This window comes from Phyllobates terribilis, unplaced genomic scaffold (genome assembly GCF_046119375.1).
Source record: "Phyllobates terribilis strain yellow unplaced genomic scaffold, ASM4611937v1 Scaffold_4__5_contigs__length_816908805, whole genome shotgun sequence".
NCBI lineage: Eukaryota > Metazoa > Chordata > Amphibia > Anura > Dendrobatidae > Phyllobates > Phyllobates terribilis.
In genome coordinates, this window is record NW_027362764.1 from 412799212 (window position 1) to 412825964 (window position 26753).

Sequence of the window (26753 nt, forward strand, 5' to 3'; positions counted from 1 at the left end):
GTAAAAAAATCTCTATTATTCAGCTTTTGGTAGTTTTTTCCGTAAAGAAAAACAGTAGTGTCTCCTGACTGTTGTGACACAAAAATATATCTGTTGAAAATAGTCTTGTGTAGGCCCGACATCCCAGTGTGGTTTCGCAGTTCCACGGGTCAAATCGCTGTATTATCCAGTTTTGGGCCTTTGGTATCTAAAAAAAAAGCAGTTTGAGTGTGTCGCTCACTGTTCAGCCGCAAATATGTCTATTTAAAAAAGTGTGGTATACCCCAGTAAACAATAACTGTGGTTTTGCCATCCCACGGTAAAAAAATCTCTATTATTCAGCTTTTGGTAGTTTTATCCGTAAAGAAAAACAGTAGTGTCTCCTGACTGTTGTGACACAAAAATATATCTGTTGAAAATAGTCTTGTGTAGGCCCGACATCCCAGTGTGGTTTCGCAGTTCCACGGGTCAAATCGTTGTACTATCCAGTTTTGGGCCTTTGGTATCTAAAAAAAAAGCAGTTTGAGTGTGTCGCTCACTGTTCAGCTGCAAATATCTCTATTTAAAAAAGTGTGGTATACCCCAGTAAACAATAACTGTGGTTTTGCCATCCCACGGTAAAAAATCTCTATTATTCAGCTTTTGGTAGTTTTTTCCGTAAAGAAAAACAGTAGTGTCTCCTGACTGTTGTGACACAAAAATATATCTGTTGAAAATAGTCTTGGGTAGGCCCGACATCCCAGTGTGGTTTCGCAGTTCCACGGGTCAAATCGCTGTACTATCCAGTTTTGGGCCTTTGGTATCTAAAAAAAAAGCAGTTTGAGTGTGTCGCTCACTGTTCAGCCGCAAATATCTCTATTTAAAAAAGTGTGGTATACCCCAGTAAACAATAACTGTGGTTTTGCCATCCCATGGTAAGAAATCTCTATTATTCAGCTTTTGGTAGTTTTTTCTGTAAAGAAAAACAGTAGTGTCTCCTGACTGTTGTGACACAAAATTATATCTGTTGAAAATAGTCTTGTGTAGGCCCGACATCCCAGTGTGGTTTCGCAGTTCCACGGGTCAAATCGCTGTACTATTCAGTTTTGGGCCTTTGGTATCTAAAAAAAAAGCAGTTTGAGTGTGTCGCTCACTGTTCAGCTGCAAATATCTCTATTTAAAAAAGTGTGGTATACCCCAGTAAACAATAACTGTGGTTTTGCCATCCCACGGTAAAAAATCTCTATTATTCAGGTTTTGGTAGTTTTTTCCGTAAAGAAAAACAGTAGTGTCTCCTGACTGTTGTGACACAAAAATATATCTGTTGAAAATAGTCTTGTGTAGGCCCGACATCCCAGTGTGGTTTCGCAGTTCCACGGGTCAAATCGCTGTACTATCCAGTTTTGGGCCTTTGGTATCTAAAAAAAAAGCAGTTTGAGTGTGTCGCTCACTGTTCAGCCGCAAATATGTCTATTTAAAAAAGTGTGGTATACCCCAGTAAACAATAACTGTGGTTTTGCCATCCCACGGTAAAAAAATCTCTATTATTCAGCTTTTGGTAGTTTTTTCCGTAAAGAAAAACAGTAGTGTCTCCTGACTGTTGTGACACAAAAATATATCTGTTGAAAATAGTCTTGTGTAGGCCCGACATCCCAGTGTGGTTTCGCAGTTCCACGGGTCAAATCGTTGTACTATCCAGTTTTGGGCCTTTGGTATCTAAAAAAAAAGCAGTTTGAGTGTGTCGCTCACTGTTCAGCTGCAAATATCTCTATTTAAAAAAGTGTGGTATACCCCAGTAAACAATTAATGTGGTTTTGCCATTCCACGGTAAAAAATCTCTATTATTCAGGTTTTGGTAGTTTTTTCCGTAAAGAAAAACAGTAGTGTCTCCTGACTGTTGTGACACAAAAATATATCTGTTGAAAATAGTATTGTGTAGGCCCGACATCCCAGTGTGGTTTCGCAGTTCCACGGGTCAAATCGCTGTACTATCCAGTTTTGGGCCTTTGGTATCTAAAAAAAAAGCAGTTTGAGTGTGTCGCTCACTGTTCAGCCGCAAATATCTCTATTTAAAACAGTGTGGTATACCCCAGTAATCAATAACTGTGGTTTTGCCATCCCACGGTAAAAAATCTCTATTATTCAGCTTTTGGTAGTTTTTCCGTAAAGAAAAACAGTAGTGTCTCCTGACTGTGGTGACACAAAAATATATCTGTTGAAAATAGTCTTGTGTAGGCCTGACATCCCAGTGTGGTTTCGCAGTTCCACGGGTCAAATCGCTGTACTATCCAGTTTTGGGGCTTTGGTATCTAAAAAAAAAGCAGTTTGAGTGTGTCGCTCACTGTTCAGCCGCAAATATCTCTATTTAAAAAAGTGTGGTATACCCCAGTAAACAATAACTGTGGTTTTGCCATCCCACGGTAAAAAGTCTCTATTATTCAGCTTTTGGTAGTTTTTTCCGTAAAGAAAAACAGTAGTGTCTCCTGACTGTTGTGACACAAAAATATATCTGTTGAAAATAGTCTTGTGTAGGCCCGAAATCCCAGTGTGGTTTTGCAGTTCCACGGGTCAAATCGCTGTACTATCCAGTTTTGGGCCTTTGGTATCTAAAAAAAAAGCAGTTTGAGTGTGTCGCTCACTGTTCAACCGCAAATATCTCTATTTAAAAAAGTGTGGTATACCACAGTAAACAATAACTGTGGTTTTGCCATCCCACGGTAAAAAATCTCTATTATTCAGCTTTTGGTAGTTTTTTCCGTAAAGAAAAACAGTAGTGTCTCCTGACTGTTGTGACACAAAAATATATCTGTTGAAAATAGTCTTGTGTAGGCCCGACATCCCAGTGTGGTTTCGCAGTTCCACGGGTCAAATCGCTGTACTATCCAGTTTTGGGCCTTTGGTATCTAAAAAAAAAGCAGTTTGAGTGTGTCGCTCTCTGTTCAGCCGCAAATATCTCTATTTAAAAAAGTGTGGTATACCCCAGTAAACAATAACTGTGGTTTTGCCATCCCACGGTAAAAAGTCTCTATTATTCAGGTTTTGGTATTTTTTTCCGTAAAGAAAAACAGTAGTGTCTCCTGACTGTTGTGACACAAAAATATATCTGTTGAAAATAGTCTTGTGTAGGCCCGAAATCCCAGTGTGGTTTTGCAGTTCCACGGGTCAAATCGTTGTACCATCCAGTTTTGGGCCTTTGGTATCTAAAAAAAAAGCAGTTTGAGTGTGTCGCTCACTGTTCAGCTGCAAATATCTCTATTTAAAAAAGTGTGGTATACCCAAGTAAACAATAACTGTGGTTTTGCCATCCCACGGTAAAAAATCTCTATTATTCAGGTTTTGGTAGTTTTTTCCGTAAAGAAAAACAGTAGTGTCTCCTGACTGTTGTGACACAAAAATATATCTGGTGAAAATAGTCTTGTGTAGGCCCGAAATCCCAGTGTGGTTTTGGAGTTCCACGGGTCAAATCGCTGTACTATCCAGTTTTGGGCCTTTGGTATCTAAAAAAAAAGCAGTTTGAGTGTGTCGCTCACTGTTCAGCCGCAAATATCTCTATTTAAAACAGTGTGGTATACCCCAGTAATCAATAACTGTGGTTTTGCCATCCCACGGTAAAAAATCTCTATTATTCAGCTTTTGGTAGTTTTTCCGTAAAGAAAAACAGTAGTGTCTCCTGACTGTGGTGACACAAAAATATATCTGTTGAAAATAGTCTTGTGTAGGCCTGACATCCCAGTGTGGTTTCGCAGTTCCACGGGTCAAATCGCTGTACTATCCAGTTTTGGGGCTTTGGTATCTAAAAAAAAAGCAGTTTGAGTGTGTCGCTCACTGTTCAGCCGCAAATATCTCTATTTAAAAAAGTGTGGTATACCCCAGTAAACAATAACTGTGGTTTTGCCATCCCACGGTAAAAAGTCTCTATTATTCAGGTTTTGGTAGTTTTTTCCGTAAAGAAAAACAGTAGTGTCTCCTGACTGTTGTGACACAAAAATATATCTGTTGAAAATAGTCTTGTGTAGGCCCGAAATCCCAGTGTGGTTTTGCAGTTCCACGGGTCAAATCGCTGTACTATCCAGTTTTGGGCCTTTGGTATCTAAAAAAAAAGCAGTTTGAGTGTGTCGCTCACTGTTCAACCGCAAATATCTCTATTTAAAAAAGTGTGGTATACCACAGTAAACAATAACTGTGGTTTTGCCATCCCACGGTAAAAAATCTCTATTATTCAGCTTTTGGTAGTTTTTTCCGTAAAGAAAAACAGTAGTGTCTCCTGACTGTTGTGACACAAAAATATATCTGTTGAAAATAGTCTTGTGTAGGCCCGAAATCCCAGTGTGGTTTTGCAGTTCCACGGGTCAAATCGTTGTACCATCCAGTTTTGGGCCTTTGGTATCTAAAAAAAAAGCAGTTTGAGTGTGTCGCTCACTGTTCAGCTGCAAATATCTCTATTTAAAAAAGTGTGGTATACCCAAGTAAACAATAACTGTGGTTTTGCCATCCCACGGTAAAAAATCTCTATTATTCAGGTTTTGGTAGTTTTTTCCGTAAAGAAAAACAGTAGTGTCTCCTGACTGTTGTGACACAAAAATATATCTGGTGAAAATAGTCTTGTGTAGGCCCGAAATCCCAGTGTGGTTTTGTAGTTCCACGGGTCAAATCGCTGTACTATCCAGTTTTGGGCCTTTGGTATCTAAAAAAAAAGCAGTTTGAGTGTGTCGCTCACTGTTCAGCCGCAAATATCTCTATTTAAAAAAGTGTGGTATACCCCAGTAAACAATTACTTTGGTTTTGCCATCCCACGGTAAAAAATCTCTATTATTCAGCTTTTGGTAGTTTTTTCCGTAAAGAAAAACAGTAGTGTCTCCTGACTGTTGTGACACAAAAATATATCTGTTGAAAATAGTCTTGTGTAGGCCCGAAATCCCAGTGTGGTTTTGCAGTTCCACGGGTCAAATCGCTGTACTATCCAGTTTTGGGCCTTTGGTATCTAAAAAAAAAGCAGTTTGAGTGTGTCGCTCACTGTTCAGCTGCAAATATCTCTATTTAAAAAAGTGTGGTATACCCAAGTAAACAATAACTGTGGTTTTGCCATCCCACGGTAAAAAATCTCTGTTATTCAGGTTTTGGTAGTTTTTTCCGTAAAGAAAAACAGTAGTGTCTCCTGACTGTTGTGACACAAAAATATATCTGTTGAAAATAGTCTTGTGTAGGACCGACATCCCAGTGTGGTTTCGCAGTTCCACGGGTCAAATCGCTGTACTATCCAGTTTTGGGCCTTTGGTATCTAAAAAAAAAGCAGTTTGAGTGTGTCGCTCACTGTTCAGCCGCAAATATCTCTATTTAAAACAGTGTGGTATACCCCAGTAAACAATAACTGTGGTTTTGACATCCTACGGTAAAAAATCTCTATTATTCAGCTTTTGGTAGTTTTTCCGTAAAGAAAAACAGTAGTGTCTCCTGACTGTGGTGACACAAAAATATATCTGTTGAAAATAGTCTTGTGTAGGCCCGACATCCCAGTGTGGTTTCGCAGTTCCACGGGTCAAATCACTGTATTATCCAGTTTTGGGCCTTTGGTATCTAAAAAAAAGGCAGTTTGAGTGTGTCGCTCACTGTTCAGCCGCAAATATCTCTATTTAAAAAAGTGTGGTATACCCCAGTAAACAATAACTGTGGTTTTGCCATCCCACGGTAAAAAGTCTCTATTATTCAGGTTTTGGTAGTTTTTTCCGTAAAGAAAAACAGTAGTGTCCCCTGACTGTTGTGACACAAAAATATATCTGTTGAAAATAGTCTTGTGTAGGCCCGAAATCCCAGTGTGGTTTTGCAGTTCCACGGGTCAAATCGCTGTACTATCCAGTTTTGGGCCTTTGGTATCTAAAATGAAAGCAGTTTGAGTGTGTCGCTCACTGTTCAGCCACAAATATCTCTATTTAAAAAATTATGGTATACCGCAGTAAACAATAACTGTGGTTTTGCCATCCCACGGTAAAAAATCTCTATTATTCAGCTTTTGGTAGTTTTTTCCATAAAGAAAAACAGTAGTGTCTCCTGACTGTTGTGACACAAAAATATATCTGTTGAAAACAGTATTGTGTAGGCCCGACATCCCAGTGTGGTTTCGCAGTTCCACGGGTCAAATCGCTGTACTATCCAGTTTTGGGCCTTTGGTATCTAAAAAAAAAGCAGTTTGAGTGTGTCGCTCACTGTTCAGCTGCAAATGTCTCTATTTAAAAAAGTGCGGTATACCCCAGTAAACAATAACTGTGGTTTTGCCATCCTACGGTAAAAAATCTCTATTATTCAGCTTTTGGTAGTTTTTCCGTAAAGAAAAACAGTAGTGTCTCCTGACTGTTGTGACACAAAAATATATCTGTTGAAAATAGTCTTGTGTAGGCCCGACATCCCAGTGTGGTTTCGCAGTTCCACGGGTCAAATCGCTGTACTATCCAGTTTTGGGCCTTTGGTATCTAAAAAAAAAGCAGTTTGAGTGTGTCGCTCACTGTTCAGCCGCAAATATCTCTATTTAAAAAAGTGTGGTATACCCAGTAAACAATAACTGTGGTTTTGCCATCCCACGGTAAAAAGTCTCTATTATTCAGGTTTTGGTAGTTTTTTCCGTAAAGAAAAACAGTAGTGTCTCCTGACTGTTGTGACACAAAAATATATCTGTTGAAAATAATCTTGTGTAGGCCCCAAATCCCAGTGTGGTTTTGCAGTTCCACGGGTCAAATCGCTGTACTATCCAGTTTTGGGCCTTTGGTATCTAAAAAGAAAGCAGTTTGAGTGTGTCGCTCACTGTTCAGCCACAAATATCTCTATTTAAAAAAGTGTGGTATACCCCAGTAAACAATAACTGTGGTTTTGCCATCCCACGGTAAAAAATCTCTATTATTCAGCTTTTGGTAGTTTTTTCCGTAAAGAAAAACAGTAGTGTCTCCTGACTGTTGTGACACAAAAATATATCTGTTGAAAATAGTCTTGTGTAGGCCCGACATCCCAGTGTGGTTTCGCAGTTCCACGGGTCAAATCGCTGTACTATCCAGTTTTGGGCCTTTGGTATCTAAAAAAAAAGCAGTTTGAGTGTGCCGCTCACTGTTCAGCTGCAAATGTCTCTATTTAAAAAAGTGTGGTATACCCCAGTAAACAATAACTGTGGTTTTGCCATCCTACGGTAAAAAATCTCTATTATTCAGCTTTTGGTAGTTTTTCCGTAAAGAAAAACAGTAGTGTCTCCTGACTGTGGTGACACAAAAATATATCTGTTGAAAATAGTCTTGTGTAGGCCCGACATCCCAGTGTGGTTTCGCAGTTCCACGGGTCAAATCGCTGTACTATCCAGTTTTGGGCCTTTGGTATCTAAAAAAAAAGCAGTTTGAGTGTGTCGCTCACTGTTCAGCCGCAAATATCTCTATTTAAAAATGTGTGGTATACCCCAGTAAACAATAACTGTGGTTTTGCCATCCCACGGTAAAAAGTCTCTATTATTCAGGTTTTGGTAGTTTTTTCCATAAAGAAAAACAGTAGTGTCTCCTGACTGTTGTGACACAAAAATATATCTGTTGAAAATAGTCTTGTGTAGGCCCGAAATCCCAGTGTGGTTTTGCAGTTCCACGGGTCAAATCGCTGTACTATCCAGTTTTGGGCCTTTGGTATATAAAAAGAAAGCAGTTTGAGTGTGTCGCTCACTGTTCAGCCACAAATATCTCTATTTAAAAAAGTATGGTATACCGCAGTAAACAATAACTGTGGTTTTGCCATCCCACGGTAAAAAATCTCTATTATTCAGCTTTTGGTAGTTTTTTCCATAAAGAAAAACAGTAGTGTCTCCTGACTGTTGTGACACAAAAATATATCTGTTGAAAATAGTCTTGTGTAGGCCCGACATCCCAGTGTGGTTTCGCAGTTCCACGGGTCAAATCGCTGTACTATCCAGTTTTGGGCCTTTGTTATCTAAAAAAAAAGCAGTTTGAGTGTGTCGCTCACTGTTCAGCTGCAAATGTCTCTATTTAAAAAAGTGCGGTATACCCCAGTAAACAATAACTGTGGTTTTGCCATCCTACGGTAAAAAATCTCTATTATTCAGCTTTTGGTAGTTTTTCCGTAAAGAAAAACAGTAGTGTCTCCTGACTGTGGTGACACAAAAATATATCTGTTGAAAATAGTCTTGTGTAGGCCCGACATCCCAGTGTGGTTTCGCAGTTCCACGGGTCAAATCACTGTACTATCCAGTTTTGGGCCTTTGGTATCTAAAAAAAAAGCAGTTTGAGTGTGTCGCTCACTGTTCAGCCGCAAATATCTCTATTTAAAAATATTTGGTATACCCCAGTAAACAATAACTGTGGTTTTGCCATCCCACGGTAAAAAGTCTCTATTATTCAGGTTTTGGTAGTTTTTTCCGTAAAGAAAAACAGTAGTGTCTCCTGACTGTTGTGACACAAAAATATATCTGTTGAAAATAGTCTTGTGTAGGCCCGAAATCCCAGTGTGGTTTTGCAGTTCCACGGGTCAAATCGCTGTACTATCCAGTTTTGGGCCTTTGGTATCTAAAAAGAAAGCAGTTTGAGTGTGTCGCTCACTGTTCAGCCACAAATATCTCTATTTAAAAAAGTATGGTATACCGCAGTAAACAATAACTGTGGTTTTGCCATCCCACGGTAAAAAATCTCTATTATTCAGCTTTTGGTAGTTTTTTCCATAAAGAAAAACAGTAGTGTCTCCTGACTGTTGTGACACAAAAATATATCTGTTGAAAATAGTCTTGTGTAGGCCCGACATCCCAGTGTGGTTTCGCAGTTCCACGGGTCAAATCGCTGTACTATCCAGTTTTGGGCCTTTGGTATCTAAAAAAAAAGCAGTTTGAGTGTGCCGCTCACTGTTCAGCTGCAAATGTCTCTATTTAAAAAAGTGTGGTATACCCCAGTAAACAATAACTGTGGTTTTGCCATCCTACGGTAAAAAATCTCTATTATTCAGCTTTTGGTAGTTTTTCCGTAAAGAAAAACAGTAGTGTCTCCTGACTGTGGTGACACAAAAATATATCTGTTGAAAATAGTCTTGTGTAGGCCCGACATCCCAGTGTGGTTTCGCAGTTCCACGGGTCAAATCGCTGTACTATCCAGTTTTGGGCCTTTGGTATCTAAAAAAAAAGCAGTTTGAGTGTGTCGCTCACTGTTCAGCCACAAATATCTCTATTTAAAAATGTGTGGTATACCCCAGTAAACAATAACTGTGGTTTTGCCATCCCACGGTAAAAAGTCTCTATTATTCAGGTTTTGGTAGTTTTTTCCGTAAAGAAAAACAGTAGTGTCTCCTGACTGTTGTGACACAAAAATATATCTGTTGAAAATAGTCTTGTGTAGGCCCGAAATCCCAGTGTGGTTTTGCAGTTCCACGGGTCAAATCGCTGTACTATCCAGTTTTGGGCCTTTGGTATCTAAAAAGAAAGCAGTTTGAGTGTGTCGCTCACTGTTCAGCCACAAATATCTCTATTTAAAAAAGTGTGGTATACCCCAGTAAACAATAACTGTGGTTTTGCCATCCCACGGTAAAAAATCTCTATTATTCAGCTTTTGGTAGTTTTTTCCGTAAAGAAAAACAGTAGTGTCTCCTGACTGTTGTGACACAAAAATATATCTGTTGAAAATAGTCTTGTGTAGGCCCGACATCCCAGTGTGGTTTCGCAGTTCCACGGGTCAAATCGCTGTACTATCCAGTTTTGGGCCTTTGGTATCTAAAAAAAAAGCAGTTTGAGTGTGCCGCTCACTGTTCAGCTGCAAATGTCTCTATTTAAAAAAGTGTGGTATACCCCAGTAAACAATAACTGTGGTTTTGCCATCCTACGGTAAAAAATCTCTATTATTCAGCTTTTGGTAGTTTTTCCGTAAAGAAAAACAGTAGTGTCTCCTGACTGTGGTGACACAAAAATATATCTGTTGAAAATAGTCTTGTGTAGGCCCGACATCCCAGTGTGGTTTCGCAGTTCCACGGGTCAAATCGCTGTACTATCCAGTTTTGGGCCTTTGGTATCTAAAAAAAAAGCAGTTTGAGTGTGTCGCTCACTGTTCAGCCACAAATATCTCTATTTAAAAATGTGTGGTATACCCCAGTAAACAATAACTGTGGTTTTGCCATCCCACGGTAAAAAGTCTCTATTATTCAGGTTTTGGTAGTTTTTTCCGTGAAGAAAAACAGTAGTGTCTCCTGACTGTTGTGACACAAAAATATATCTGTTGAAAATAGTCTTGTGTAGGCCCGAAATCCCAGTGTGGTTTTGCAGTTCCACGGGTCAAATCGCTGTACTATCCAGTTTTGGGCCTTTGGTATCTAAAAAGAAAGCAGTTTGAGTGTGTCGCTCACTGTTCAGCCACAAATATCTCTATTTAAAAAAGTATGGTATACCCCAGTAAACAATAACTGTGGTTTTGCCATCCCACGGTAAAAAATCTCTATTATTCAGCTTTTGGTAGTTTTTTCCGTAAAGAAAAACAGTAGTGTCTCCTGACTGTTGTGACACAAAAATATATCTGTTGAAAATAGTCTTGTGTAGGCCCGACTTCCCAGTGTGGTTTCGCAGTTCCACGGGTCAAATCGCTGTACTATCCAGTTTTGGGCCTTTGGTATCTAAAAAAAAAGCAGTTTGAGTGTGTCGCTCACTGTTCAGCTGCAAATGTCTCTATTTAAAAAAGTGCGGTATACCCCAGTAAACAATAACTGTGGTTTTGCCATCCTACGGTAAAAAATCTCTATTATTCAGCTTTTGGTAGTTTTTCCGTAAAGAAAAACAGTAGTGTCTCCTGACTGTTGTGACACAAAAATATATCTGTTGAAAATAGTCTTGTGTAGGCCCGACATCCCAGTGTGGTTTCGCAGTTCCACGGGTCAAATCGCTGTACTATCCAGTTTTGGGCCTTTGGTATCTAAAAAAAAAGCAGTTTGAGTGTGTCGCTCACTGTTCAGCCGCAAATATCTCTATTTAAAAAAGTGTGGTATACCCCAGTAAACAATAACTGTGGTTTTGCCATCCCACGGTAAAAAGTCTCTATTATTCAGGTTTTGGTAGTTTTTTCCGTAAAGAAAAACAGTAGTGTCTCCTGACTGTTGTGACATAAAAATATATCTGTTGAAAATAGTCTTGTGTAGGCCCGAAATCCCAGTGTGGTTTTGCAGTTCCACGGGTCAAATCGCTGTACTATCCAGTTTTGGGCCTTTGGTATCTAAAAAGAAAGCAGTTTGAGTGTGTCGCTCACTGTTCAGCCACAAATATCTCTATTTAAAAAAGTGTGGTATACCCCAGTAAACAATAACTGTGGTTTTGCCATCCCACGGTAAAAAATCTCTATTATTCAGCTTTTGGTAGTTTTTTCCGTAAAGAAAAACAGTAGTGTCTCCTGACTGTTGTGACACAAAAATATATCTGTTGAAAATAGTCTTGTGTAGGCCCGACATCCCAGTGTGGTTTCGCAGTTCCACGGGTCAAATCGCTGTACTATCCAGTTTTGGGCCTTTGGTATCTAAAAAAAAAGCAGTTTGAGTGTGCCGCTCACTGTTCAGCTGCAAATGTCTCTATTTAAAAAAGTGTGGTATACCCCAGTAAACAATAACTGTGGTTTTGCCATCCTACGGTAAAAAATCTCTATTATTCAGCTTTTGGTAGTTTTTCCGTAAAGAAAAACAGTAGTGTCTCCTGACTGTGGTGACACAAAAATATATCTGTTGAAAATAGTCTTGTGTAGGCCCGACATCCCAGTGTGGTTTCGCAGTTCCACGGGTCAAATCGCTGTACTATCCAGTTTTGGGCCTTTGGTATCTAAAAAAAAAAGCAGTTTGAGTGTGTCGCTCACTGTTCAGCCGCAAATATCTCTATTTAAAAAAGTGTGGTATACCCCAGTAAACAATAACTGTGGTTTTGCCATCCCACGGTAAAAAATCTCTATTATTCGGCTTTTGGTAGTTTTTTCCGTAAAGAAAAACAGTAGTGTCTCCTGACTGTTGTGACACAAAAATATATCTGTTGAAAATAGTCTTGGGTAGGCCCGACATCCCAGTGTGGTTTCGCAGTTCCATGGGTCAAATCGCTGTACTATCCAGTTTTGGGCCTTTGGTATCTAAAAAAAAAGCAGTTTGAGTGTGTCGCTCACTGTTCAGCCGCAAATATCTCTATTTAAAAAAGTGTGGTATACCTCAGTAAACAATAACTGTGGTTTTGCCATCCCACGGTAAAAAGTCTCTATTATTCAGGTTTTGGTAGTTTTTTCCGTAAAGAAAAACAGTAGTGTCTCCTGACTGTTGTGACACAAAAATATATCTGTTGAAAATAGTCTTGTGTAGGCCCGAAATCCCAGTGTGGTTTTGCAGTTCCACGGGTCAAATCGCTGTACTATCCAGTTTTGGGCCTTTGGTATCTAAAAAGAAAGCAGTTTGATTGTGTCGCTCACTGTTCAGCCACAAATATCTCTATTTAAAAAAGTGTGGTATACCCCAGTAAACAATAACTGTGGTTTTGCCATCCCACGGTAAAAAATCTCTATTATTCAGCTTTTGGTAGTTTTTTCCGTAAAGAAAAACAGTAGTGTCTCCTGACTGTTGTGACACAAAAATATATCTGTTGAAAATAGTCTTGGGTAGGCCCGACATCCCAGTGTGGTTTCGCAGTTCCATGGGTCAAATCGCTGTACTATCCAGTTTTGGGCCTTTGGTATGTAAAAAAAAAGGAGTTTGAGTGTGTCGCTCACTGTTCAGCCGCAAATATCTCTATTTAAAAAAGTGTGGTATACCCCAGTAAACAATAACTGGGGTTTTGCCATCCCACGGTACAAAGTCTCTATTATTCAGGTTTTGGTAGTTTTTTCCGTAAAGAAAAACAGTAGTGTCTCCTGACTGTTGTGACACAAAAATATATCTGTTGAAAATAGTCTTGTGTAGGCCCGAAATCCCAGTGTGGTTTTGCAGTTCCACGGGTCAAATCGCTGTACTATCCAGTTTTGGGCCTTTGGTATCTAAAAAAAAAGCAGTTTGAGTGTGTCGCTCACTGTTCAGCCGCAAATATCTCTATTTAAAAAAGTGTGGTATACCCCAGTAAACAATAACTGTGGTTTTGCCATCCCACGGTAAAAAATCTCTATTATTCAGCTTTTGGTATTTTTTTCCGTAAAGAAAAACAGTAGTGTCTCCTGACTGTTGTGAAATAAAAATATATCTGTTGAAATTAATCTTGGGTAGGCTCGACATCCCAGTGTGGTTTCGCAGTTGCACGGGTCAAATCGCTGTACTATCCAGTTTTGGGCCTTTGGTATCTAAAAAAAAAGCAGTTTGAGTGTGTCGCTCACTGTTCAGCTGCAAATATCTCTATTTAAAAAAGTGTGGTATACTCCAGTAAACAATAACTGTGGTTTTGCCATCCTACGGTAAAAAATCTCTATTATTCAGCTTTTGGTAGTTTTTCCGTAAAGAAAAACAGCAGTGTCTCCTGACTGTGGTGACACAAAAATATATCTGTTGAAAATAGTCTTGTGTAGGCCCGACATCCCAGTGTGGTTTCGCAGTTCCACGGGTCAAATCGCTGTACTATCCAGTTTTGGGCCTTTGGTATCTAAAAAAAAAGCAGTTTGAGTGTGTCGCTCACTGTTCAGCCGCAAATATCTCTATTTAAAAAAGTGTGGTATACCCCAGTAAACAATAACTGTGGTTTTGCCATCCCACGGTAAAAAATCTCTATTATTCAGCTTTTGGTAGTTTTTTCCGTAAAGAAAAACAGTAGTGTCTCCTGACTGTTGTGACACAAAAATATATCTGTTGAAAATAGTCTTGTGTAGGCCCGACATCCCAGTGTGGTTTCGCAGTTCCACGGGTCAAATCGCTGTACTATCCAGTTTTGGGCCTTTGGTATCTAAAAAAAAAGCAGTTTGAGTGTGTCGCTCACTGTTCAGCTGCAAATATCTCTATTTAAAAAAGTGTGGTATACCCCAGTAAACAATAACTGTGGTTTTGCCATCCCACGGTAAAAAATCTCTATTATTCAGCTTTTGGTAGTTTTTTCCGTAAAGAAAAACAGTAGTGTCTACTGACTGTTGTGACACAAAAATATATCTGTTGAAAATAGTCTTGTGTAGGCCCGACATCAGAGTGTGGTTTCGCAGTTCCACGGGTCAAATCGCTGTACTATCCAGTTTTGGGCCTTTGGTATCTAAAAAAAAAGCAGTTTGAGTGTGTCGCTCACTGTTCAGCCGCAAATATCTCTATTTAAAAAAGTGTGGTATACCCCAGTAAACAATAACTGTGGTTTTGCCATCCCATGGTAAAAAGTCTCTATTATTCAGGTTTTGGTAGTTTTTTCCGTAAAGAAAAACAGTAGTGTCTCCTGACTGTTGTGACACAAAAATATATCTGTTGAAAATAGTCTTGTGTAGGCCCGACATCCCAGTGTGGTTTCGCAGTTCCACGGGTCAAATCGCTGTACTATCCAGTTTTGGGCCTTTGGTATCTAAAAAAAAAGCAGTTTGAGTGTGTCGCTCACTGTTCAGCCGCAAATATCTCTATTTAAAAAAGTGTGGTATACCCCAGTAAACAATAACTGTGGTTTTGCCATCCCACGGTAAAAAATCTCTATTATTCAGCTTTTGGTAGTTTTTTCCGTAAAGAAAAACAGTAGTGTCTCCTGACTTTTGTGACACAAAAATATATCTGTTGAAAATAGTCTTGTGTAGGCCCGACATCCCAGTGTGGTTTCGCAGTTCCATGAGTCAAATCGCTGTACTATCCAGTTTTGGGCCTTTGGTATCTAAAAAAAAAGCAGTTTGAGTGTGTCGCTCACTGTTCAGCTGCAAATATCTCTATTTAAAAAAGTGTGGTATACCCCAGTAAACAACAACTGTGGTTTTGCCATCCCACGGTAAAAAATCTCTATTATTCAGCTTTTGGTAGTTTTTTCCGTAAAGAAAAACAGTAGTGTCTACTGGCTTTTGTGACACAAAAATATATCTGTTGAAAATAGTCTTGTGTAGGCCCGACATCCCAGTGTGGTTTCGCAGTTCCACGGGTCAAATCGCTGTACTATCCAGTTTTGGGCCTTTGGTATCTAAAAAAAAAGCAGTTTGAGTGTGTCGCTCACTGTTCAACCGCAAATATCTCTATTTAAAAAAGTGTGGTATACCCCAGTAAACAATAACTGTGGTTTTGCCATCCCACGGTAAAAAGTCTCTATTATTCAGGTTTTGGTAGTTTTTTCCGTAAAGAAAAACAGTAGTGTCTCCTGACTGTTGTGACACAAAAATATATCTGTTGAAAATAGTCTTGTGTAGGCCCGACATCCCAGTGTGGTTTCGCAGTTCCATGGGTCAAATCGCTGTACTATCCAGTTTTGGGCCTTTGGTATCTAAAAAAAAAAGCAGTTTGAGTGTGTCGCTCACTGTTCAGCTGCAAATATCTCTATTTAAAAAAGTGTGGTATACCCCAGGAAACAATAACTGTGGTTTTGCCATCCCACGGTAAAAAATCTCTATTATTCAGCTTTTGGTAGTTTTTTCCGTAAAGAAAAACAGTAGTGTCTCCTGACTGTTGTGACACAAAAATATATCTGTTGAAAATAGTCTTGGGTAGGCCCGACATCCCAGTGTGGTTTCGCAGTTCCACGGGTCAAATCGCTGTACTATCCAGTTTTGGGCCTTTGGTATCTAAAAAAAAAGCAGTTTGAGTGTGTCGCTAACTGTTCAGCCGCAAATATCTCTATTTAAAAAAGTGTGGTATACCCCAGTAAACAATAACTGTGGTTTTGCAATCCCATGGTAAAAAGTCTCTATTATTCAGGTTTTGGTAGTTTTTTCCGTAAAGAAAAACAGTAGTGTCTCCTGACTGTTGTGACACAAAAATATATCTGTTGAAAATAGTCTTGTGTAGGCCCGACATCCCAGTGTGGTTTCGCAGTTCCACGGGTCAAATCGCTGTACTATCCAGTTTTGGGCCTTTGGTATCTAAAAAAAAAGCAGTTTGAGTGTGTCGCTCACTGTTCAGCCGCAAATATCTCTATTTAAAAAAGTGTGGTATACCCCAGTAAACAATAACTGTGGTTTTGCCATCCCACGGTAAAAAATCTCTATTATTCAGCTTTTGGTAGTTTTTTCCGTAAAGAAAAACAGTAGTGTCTCCTGACTTTTGTGACACAAAAATATATCTGTTGAAAATAGTCTTGTGTAGGCCCGACATCCCAGTGTGGTTTCGCAGTTCCACGGGTCAAATCGCTGTACTATCCAGTTTTGGGCCTTTGGTATCTAAAAAAAAAGCAGTTTGAGTGTGCCGCTCACTGTTCAGCTGCAAATGTCTCTATTTAAAAAAGTGTGGTATACCCCAGTAAACAATAACTGTGGTTTTGCCATCCTACGGTAAAAAATCTCTATTATTCAGCTTTTGGTAGTTTTTCCGTAAAGAAAAACAGTAGTGTCTCCTGACTGTGGTGACACAAAAATATATCTGTTGAAAATAGTCTTGTGTAGGCCCGACATCCCAGTGTGGTTTCGCAGTTCCACGGGTCAAATCGCTGTACTATCCAGTTTTGGGCCTTTGGTATCTAAAAAAAAAAGCAGTTTGAGTGTGTCGCTCACTGTTCAGCCGCAAATATCTCTATTTAAAAAAGTGTGGTATACCCCAGTAAACAATAACTGTGGTTTTGCCATCCCACGGTAAAAAATCTCTATTATTCGGCTTTTGGTAGTTTTTTCCGTAAAGAAAAACAGTAGTGTCTCCTGACTGTTGTGACACAAAAATATATCTGTTGAAAATAGTCTTGGGTAGGCCCGACATCCCAGTGTGGTTTCGCAGTTCCATGGGTCAAATCGCTGTACTATCCAGTTTTGGGCCTTTGGTATCTAAAAAAAAAAGCAGTTTGAGTGTGTCGCTCACTGTTCAGCCGCAAATATCTCTATTTAAAAAAGTGTGGTATACCCCAGTAAACAATAACTGTGGTTTTGCCATCCCACGGTAAAAAGTCTCTATTATTCAGGTTTTGGTAGTTTTTTCCGTAAAGAAAAACAGTAGTGTCTCCTGACTGTTGTGACACAAAAATATATCTGTTGAAAATAGTCTTGTGTAGGCCCGAAATCCCAGTGTGGTTTTGCAGTTCCACGGGTCAAATCGCTGTACTATCCAGTTTTGGGCCTTTGGTATCTAAAAAGAAAGCAGTTTGATTGTGTCGCTCACTGTTCAGCCACAAATATCTCTATTTAAAAAAGTGTGGTATACCCCAGTAAACAATAACTGTGGTTTTGCCATCCCACGGTAAAAAATCTCTATTATTCAGCTTTTGGTAGTTTTTTCCGTAAAGAAAAACAGTAGTGTCTCCTGACTGTTGTGACACAAAAATATATCTGTTGAAAATAGTCTTGGGTAGGCCCGACATCCCAGTGTGGTTTCGCAGTTCCATGGGTCAAATCGCTGTACTATCCAGTTTTGGGCCTTTGGTATCTAAAAAAAAAGGAGTTTGAGTGTGTCGCTCACTGTTCAGCCGCAAATATCTCTATTTAAAAAAGTGTGGTATACCCCAGTAAACAATAACTGTGGTTTTGCCATCCCACGGTACAAAGTCTCTATTATTCAGGTTTTGGTAGTTTTTTCCGTAAAGAAAAACAGTAGTGTCTCCTGACTGTTGTGACACAAAAATATATCTGTTGAAAATAGTCTTGTGTAGGCCCGAAATCCCAGTGTGGTTTTGCAGTTCCACGGGTCAAATCGCTGTACTATCCAGTTTTGGGCCTTTGGTATCTAAAAAAAAAGCAGTTTGAGTGTGTCGCTCACTGTTCAGCCGCAAATATCTCTATTTAAAAAAGTGTGGTATACCCCAGTAAACAATAACTGTGGTTTTGCCATCCCACGGTAAAAAATCTCTATTATTCAGCTTTTGGTAGTTTTTTCCGTAAAGAAAAACAGTAGTGTCTCCTGACTTTTGTGACACAAAAATATATCTGTTGAAAATAGTCTTGTGTAGGCCCGACATCCCAGTGTGGTTTCGCAGTTCCATGAGTCAAATCGCTGTACTATCCAGTTTTGGGCCTTTGGTATCTAAAAAAAAAGCAGTTTGAGTGTGTCGCTCACTGTTCAGCTGCAAATATCTCTATTTAAAAAAGTGTGGTATACCCCAGTAAACAACAACTGTGGTTTTGCCATCCCACGGTAAAAAATCTCTATTATTCAGCTTTTGGTAGTTTTTTCCGTAAAGAAAAACAGTAGTGTCTACTGGCTGTTGTGACACAAAAATATATCTGTTGAAAATAGTCTTGTGTAGGCCCGACATCCCAGTGTGGTTTCGCAGTTCCACGGGTCAAATCGCTGTACTATCCAGTTTTGGGCCTTTGGTATCTAAAAAAAAAGCAGTTTGAGTGTGTCGCTCACTGTTCAGCCGCAAATATCTCTATTTAAAAAAGTGTGGTATACCCCAGTAAACAATAACTGTGGTTTTGCCATCCCACGGTAAAAAGTCTCTATTATTCAGGTTTTGGTAGTTTTTTCCGTAAAGAAAAACAGTAGTGTCTCCTGACTGTTGTGACACAAAAATATATCTGTTGAAAATAGTCTTCTGTAGGCCCGACATCCCAGTGTGGTTTCGCAGTTCCATGTGTCAAATCGCTGTACTATCCAGTTTTGGGCCTTTGGTATCTAAAAAAAAAAGCAGTTTGAGTGTGTCGCTCACTGTTCAGCTGCAAATATCTCTATTTAAAAAAGTGTGGTATACCCCAGGAAACAATAACTGTGGTTTTGCCATCCCACGGTAAAAAATCTCTATTATTCAGCTTTTAGTAGTTTTTTCCGTAAAGAAAAACAGTAGTGTCTCCTGACTGTTGTGACACAAAAATATATCTGTTGAAAATAGTCTTGGGTAGGCCCGACATCCCAGTGTGGTTTCGCAGTTCCACGGGTCAAATCGCTGTACTATCCAGTTTTGGGCCTTTGGTATCTAAAAAAAAAGCAGTTTGAGTGTGTCGCTAACTGTTCAGCCGCAAATATCTCTATTTAAAAAAGTGTGGTATACCCCAGTAAACAATAACTGTGGTTTTGCCATCCCATGGTAAAAAGTCTCTATTATTCAGGTTTTGGTAGTTTTTTCCGTAAAGAAAAACAGTAGTGTCTCCTGACTGTTGTGACACAAAAATATATCTGTTGAAAATAGTCTTGTGTAGGCCCGACATCCCAGTGTGGTTTCGCAGTTCCACGGGTCAAATCGCTGTACTATCCAGTTTTGGGCCTTTGGTATCTAAAAAAAAAGCAGTTTGAGTGTGTCGCTCACTGTTCAGCCGCAAATATCTCTATTTAAAAAAGTGTGGTATACCCCAGTAAACAATAACTGTGGTTTTGCCATCCCACGGTAAAAAATCTCTATTATTCAGCTTTTGGTAGTTTTTTCCGTAAAGAAAAACAGTAGTGTCTCCTGACTTTTGTGACACAAAAATATATCTGTTGAAAATAGTCTTGTGTAGGCCAGACATCCCAGTGTGGTTTCGCAGTTCCACGGGTCAAATCGCTGTACTATCCAGTTTTGGGCCTTTGGTATCTAAAAAAAAAGCAGTTTGAGTGTGCCGCTCACTGTTCAGCTGCAAATGTCTCTATTTAAAAAAGTGTGGTATACCCCAGTAAACAATAACTGTGGTTTTGCCATCCTACGGTAAAAAATCTCTATTATTCAGCTTTTGGTAGTTTTTCCGTAAAGAAAAACAGTAGTGTCTCCTGACTGTGGTGACACAAAAATATATCTGTTGAAAATAGTCTTGTGTAGGCCCGACATCCCAGTGTGGTTTCGCAGTTCCACGGGTCAAATCGCTGTACTATCCAGTTTTGGGCCTTTGGTATCTAAAAAAAAAAGCAGTTTGAGTGTGTCGCTCACTGTTCAGCCGCAAATATCTCTATTTAAAAAAGTGTGGTATACCCCAGTAAACAATAACTGTGGTTTTGCCATCCCACGGTAAAAAATCTCTATTATTCGGCTTTTGGTAGTTTTTTCCGTAAAGAAAAACAGTAGTGTCTCCTGACTGTTGTGACACAAAAATATATCTGTTGAAAATAGTCTTGGGTAGGCCCGACATCCCAGTGTGGTTTCGCAGTTCCATGGGTCAAATCGCTGTACTATCCAGTTTTGGGCCTTTGGTATCTAAAAAAAAAGCAGTTTGAGTGTGTCGCTCACTGTTCAGCCGCAAATATCTCTATTTAAAAAAGTGTGGTATACCCCAGTAAACAATAACTGTGGTTTTGCCATCCCACGGTAAAAAGTCTCTATTATTCAGGTTTTGGTAGTTTTTTCCGTAAAGAAAAACAGTAGTGTCTCCTGACTGTTGTGACACAAAAATATATCTGTTGAAAATAGTCTTGTGTAGGCCCGAAATCCCAGTGTGGTTTTGCAGTTCCACGGGTCAAATCGCTGTACTATCCAGTTTTGGGCCTTTGGTATCTAAAAAGAAAGCAGTTTGATTGTGTCGCTCACTGTTCAGCCACAAATATCTCTATTTAAAAAAGTGTGGTATACCCCAGTAAACAATAACTGTGGTTTTGCCATCCCACGGTAAAAAATCTCTATTATTCAGCTTTTGGTAGTTTTTTCCGTAAAGAAAAACAGTAGTGTCTCCTGACTGTTGTGACACAAAAATATATCTGTTGAAAATAGTCTTGGGTAGGCCCGACATCCCAGTGTGGTTTCGCAGTTCCATGGGTCAAATCGCTGTACTATCCAGTTTTGGGCCTTTGGTATCTAAAAAAAAAGGAGTTTGAGTGTGTCGCTCACTGTTCAGCCGCAAATATCTCTATTTAAAAAAGTGTGGTATACCCCAGTAAACAATAACTGTGGTTTTGCCATCCCACGGTACAAAGTCTCTATTATTCAGGTTTTGGTAGTTTTTTCCGTAAAGAAAAACAGTAGTGTCTCCTGACTGTTGTGACACAAAAATATATCTGTTGAAAATAGTCTTGTGTAGGCCCGAAATCCCAGTGTGGTTTTGCAGTTCCACGGGTCAAATCGCTGTACTATCCAGTTTTGGGCCTTTGGTATCTAAAAAAAAAGCAGTTTGAGTGTGTCGCTCACTGTTCAGCCGCAAATATCTCTATTTAAAAAAGTGTGGTATACCCCAGTAAACAATAACTGTGGTTTTGCCATCCCACGGTAAAAAATCTCTATTATTCAGCTTTTGGTATTTTTTTCCGTAAAGAAAAACAGTAGTGTCTCCTGACTGTTGTGAAATAAAAATATATCTGTTGAAATTAATCTTGGGTAGGCTCGACATCCCAGTGTGGTTTCGCAGTTGCACGGGTCAAATCGCTGTACTATCCAGTTTTGGGCCTTTGGTATCTAAAAAAAAAGCAGTTTGAGTGTGTCGCTCACTGTTCAGCCGCAAATATCTCTATTTAAAAAAGTGTGGTATACCCCAGTAAACAATAACTGTGGTTTTGCCATCCCATGGTAAAAAGTCTCTATTATTCAGGTTTTGGTAGTTTTTTCCGTAAAGAAAAACAGTAGTGTCTCCTGACTGTTGTGACACAAAAATATATCTGTTGAAAATAGTCTTGTGTAGGCCCGACATCCCAGTGTGGTTTCGCAGTTCCACGGGTCAAATCGCTGTACTATCCAGTTTTGGGCCTTTGGTATCTAAAAAAAAAGCAGTTTGAGTGTGTCGCTCACTGTTCAGCCGCAAATATCTCTATTTAAAAAAGTGTGGTATACCCCAGTAAACAATAACTGTGGTTTTGCCATCCCACGGTAAAAAATCTCTATTATTCAGCTTTTGGTAGTTTTTTCCGTAAAGAAAAACAGTAGTGTCTCCTGACTTTTGTGACACAAAAATATATCTGTTGAAAATAGTCTTGTGTAGGCCCGACATCCCAGTGTGGTTTCGCAGTTCCATGAGTCAAATCGCTGTACTATCCAGTTTTGGGCCTTTGGTATCTAAAAAAAAAGCAGTTTGAGTGTGTCGCTCACTGTTCAGCTGCAAATATCTCTATTTAAAAAAGTGTGGTATACCCCAGTAAACAATAACTGTGGTTTTGCCATCCCACGGTAAAAAATCTCTATTATTCAGCTTTTGGTAGTTTTTTCCGTAAAGAAAAACAGTAGTGTCTACTGGCTGTTGTGACACAAAAATATATCTGTTGAAAATAGTCTTGTGTAGGCCCGACATCCCAGTGTGGTTTCGCAGTTCCACGGGTCAAATCGCTGTACTATCCAGTTTTGGGCCTTTGGTATCTAAAAAAAAAGCAGTTTGAGTGTGTCGCTCACTGTTCAACCGCAAATATCTCTATTTAAAAAAGTGTGGTATACCCCAGTAAACAATAACTGTGGTTTTGCCATCCCACGGTAAAAAGTCTCTATTATTCAGGTTTTGGTAGTTTTTTCCGTAAAGAAAAACAGTAGTGTCTCCTGACTGTTGTGACACAAAAATATATCTGTTGAAAATAGTCTTGTGTAGGCCCGACATCCCAGTGTGGTTTCGCAGTTCCATGGGTCAAATCGCTGTACTATCCAGTTTTGGGCCTTTGGTATCTAAAAAAAAAAGCAGTTTGAGTGTGTCGCTCACTGTTCAGCTGCAAATATCTCTATTTAAAAAAGTGTGGTATACCCCAGGAAACAATAACTGTGGTTTTGCCATCCCACGGTAAAAAATCTCTATTATTCAGCTTTTGGTAGTTTTTTCCGTAAAGAAAAACAGTAGTGTCTCCTGACTGTTGTGACACAAAAATATATCTGTTGAAAATAGTCTTGGGTAGGCCCGACATCCCAGTGTGGTTTCGCAGTTCCACGGGTCAAATCGCTGTACTATCCAGTTTTGGGCCTTTGGTATCTAAAAAAAAAGCAGTTTGAGTGTGTCGCTAACTGTTCAGCCGCAAATATCTCTATTTAAAAAAGTGTGGTATACCCCAGTAAACAATAACTGTGGTTTTGCCATCCCATGGTAAAAAGTCTCTATTATTCAGGTTTTGGTAGTTTTTTCCGTAAAGAAAAACAGTAGTGTCTCCTGACTGTTGTGACACAAAAATATATCTGTTGAAAATAGTCTTGTGTAGGCCCGACATCCCAGTGTGGTTTCGCAGTTCCACGGGTCAAATCGCTGTACTATCCAGTTTTGGGCCTTTGGTATCTAAAAAAAAAGCAGTTTGAGTGTGTCGCTCACTGTTCAGCCGCAAATATCTCTATTTAAAAAAGTGTGGTATACCCCAGTAAACAATAACTGTGGTTTTGCCATCCCACGGTAAAAAATCTCTATTATTCAGCTTTTGGTAGTTTTTTCCGTAAAGAAAAACAGTAGTGTCTCCTGACTTTTGTGACACAAAAATATATCTGTTGAAAATAGTCTTGTGTAGGCCCGACATCCCAGTGTGGTTTCGCAGTTCCACGGGTCAAATCGCTGTACTATCCAGTTTTGGGCCTTTGGTATCTAAAAAAAAAGCAGTTTGAGTGTGCCGCTCACTGTTCAGCTGCAAATGTCTCTATTTAAAAAAGTGTGGTATACCCCAGTAAACAATAACTGTGGTTTTGCCATCCTACGGTAAAAAATCTCTATTATTCAGCTTTTGGTAGTTTTTCCGTAAAGAAAAACAGTAGTGTCTCCTGACTGTGGTGACACAAAAATATATCTGTTGAAAATAGTCTTGTGTAGGCCCGACATCCCAGTGTGGTTTCGCAGTTCCACGGGTCAAATCGCTGTACTATCCAGTTTTGGGCCTTTGGTATCTAAAAAAAAAAGCAGTTTGAGTGTGTCGCTCACTGTTCAGCCGCAAATATCTCTATTTAAAAAAGTGTGGTATACCCCAGTAAACAATAACTGTGGTTTTGCCATCCCACGGTAAAAAATCTCTATTATTCGGCTTTTGGTAGTTTTTTCCGTAAAGAAAAACAGTAGTGTCTCCTGACTGTTGTGACACAAAAATATATCTGTTGAAAATAGTCTTGGGTAGGCCCGACATCCCAGTGTGGTTTCGCAGTTCCATGGGTCAAATCGCTGTACTATCCAGTTTTGGGCCTTTGGTATCTAAAAAAAAAGCAGTTTGAGTGTGTCGCTCACTGTTCAGCCGCAAATATCTCTATTTAAAAAAGTGTGGTATACCCCAGTAAACAATAACTGTGGTTTTGCCATCCCACGGTAAAACGTCTCTATTATTCAGGTTTTGGTAGTTTTTTCCGTAAAGAAAAACAGTAGTGTCTCCTGACTGTTGTGACACAAAAATATATCTGTTGAAAATAGTCTTGTGTAGGCCCGAAATCCCAGTGTGGTTTTGCAGTTCCACGGGTCAAATCGCTGTACTATCCAGTTTTGGGCCTTTGGTATCTAAAAAGAAAGCAGTTTGATTGTGTCGCTCACTGTTCAGCCACAAATATCTCTATTTAAAAAAGTGTGGTATACCCCAGTAAACAATAACTGTGGTTTTGCCATCCCACGGTAAAAAATCTCTATTATTCAGCTTTTGGTAGTTTTTTCCGTAAAGAAAAACAGTAGTGTCTCCTGACTGTTGTGACACAAAAATATATCTGTTGAAAATAGTCTTGGGTAGGCCCGACATCCCAGTGTGCTTTCGCAGTTCCATGGGTCAAATCGCTGTACTATCCAGTTTTGGGCCTTTGGTATCTAAAAAAAAAGGAGTTTGAGTGTGTCGCTCACTGTTCAGCCGCAAATATCTCTATTTAAAAAAGTGTGGTATACCCCAGTAAACAATAACTGTGGTTTTGCCATCCCACGGTACAAAGTCTCTATTATTCAGGTTTTGGTAGTTTTTTCCGTAAAGAAAAACAGTAGTGTCTCCTGACTGTTGTGACACAAAAATATATCTGTTGAAAATAGTCTTGTGTAGGCCCGAAATCCCAGTGTGGTTTTGCAGTTCCACGGGTCAAATCGCTGTACTATCCAGTTTTGGGCCTTTGGTATCTAAAAAAAAAGCAGTTTGAGTGTGTCGCTCACTGTTCAGCCGCAAATATCTCTATTTAAAAAAGTGTGGTATACCCCAGTAAACAATAACTGTGGTTTTGCCATCCCACGGTAAAAAATCTCTATTATTCAGCTTTTGGTATTTTTTTCCGTAAAGAAAAACAGTAGTGTCTCCTGACTGTTGTGAAATAAAAATATATCTGTTGAAATTAATCTTGGGTAGGCTCGACATCCCAGTGTGGTTTCGCAGTTGCACGGGTCAAATCGCTGTACTATCCAGTTTTGGGCCTTTGGTATCTAAAAAAAAAGCAGTTTGAGTGTGTCGCTCACTGTTCAGCTGAAAATATCTCTATTTAAAAAAGTGTGGTATACTCCAGTAAACAATAACTGTGGTTTTGCCATCCTACGGTAAAAAATCTCTATTATTCAGCTTTTGGTAGTTTTTCCGTAAAGAAAAACAGCAGTGTCTCCTGACTGTGGTGACACAAAAATATATCTGTTGAAAATAGTCTTGTGTAGGCCCGACATCCCAGTGTGGTTTCGCAGTTCCACGGGTCAAATCGCTGTACTATCCAGTTTTGGGCCTTTGGTATCTAAAAAAAAAGCAGTTTGAGTGTGTCGCTCACTGTTCAGCCGCAAATATCTCTATTTAAAAAAGTGTGGTATACCCCAGTAAACAATAACTGTGGTTTTGCCATCCCACGGTAAAAAATCTCTATTATTCAGCTTTTGGTAGTTTTTTCCGTAAAGAAAAACAGTAGTGTCTCCTGACTGTTGTGACACAAAAATATATCTGTTGAAAATAGTCTTGTGTAGGCCCGACATCCCAGTGTGGTTTCGCAGTTCCACGGGTCAAATCGCTGTACTATCCAGTTTTGGGCCTTTGGTATCTAAAAAAAAAGCAGTTTGAGTGTGTCGCTCACTGTTCAGCTGCAAATATCTCTATTTAAAAAAGTGTGGTATACCCCAGTAAACAATAACTGTGGTTTTGCCATCCCACGGTAAAAAATCTCTATTATTCAGCTTTTGGTAGTTTTTTCCGTAAAGAAAAACAGTAGTGTCTACTGACTGTTGTGACACAAAAATATATCTGTTGAAAATAGTCTTGTGTAGGCCCGACATCCCAGTGTGGTTTCGCAGTTCCACGGGTCAAATCGCTGTACTATCCAGTTTTGGGCCTTTGGTATCTAAAAAAAAAGCAGTTTGAGTGTGTCGCTCACTGTTCAGCCGCAAATATCTCTATTTAAAAAAGTGTGGTATACCCCAGTAAACAATAACTGTGGTTTTGCCATCCCATGGTAAAAAGTCTCTATTATTCAGGTTTTGGTAGTTTTTTCCGTAAAGAAAAACAGTAGTGTCTCCTGACTGTTGTGACACAAAAATATATCTGTTGAAAATAGTCTTGTGTAGGCCCGACATCCCAGTGTGGTTTCGCAGTTCCACGGGTCAAATCGCTGTACTATCCAGTTTTGGGCCTTTGGTATCTAAAAAAAAAGCAGTTTGAGTGTGTCGCTCACTGTTCAGCCGCAAATATCTCTATTTAAAAAAGTGTGGTATACCCCAGTAAACAATAACTGTGGTTTTGCCATCCCATGGTAAAAAATCTCTATTATTCAGCTTTTGGTAGTTTTTTCCGTAAAGAAAAACAGTAGTGTCTCCTGACTTTTGTGACACAAAAATATATCTGTTGAAAATAGTCTTGTGTAGGCCCGACATCCCAGTGTGGTTTCGCAGTTCCATGAGTCAAATCGCTGTACTATCCAGTTTTGGGCCTTTGGTATCTAAAAAAAAACCAGTTTGAGTGTGTCGCTCACTGTTCAGCTGCAAATATCTCTATTTAAAAAAGTGTGGTATACCCCAGTAAACAATAACTGTGGTTTTGCCATCCCACGGTAAAAAATCTCTATTATTCAGCTTTTG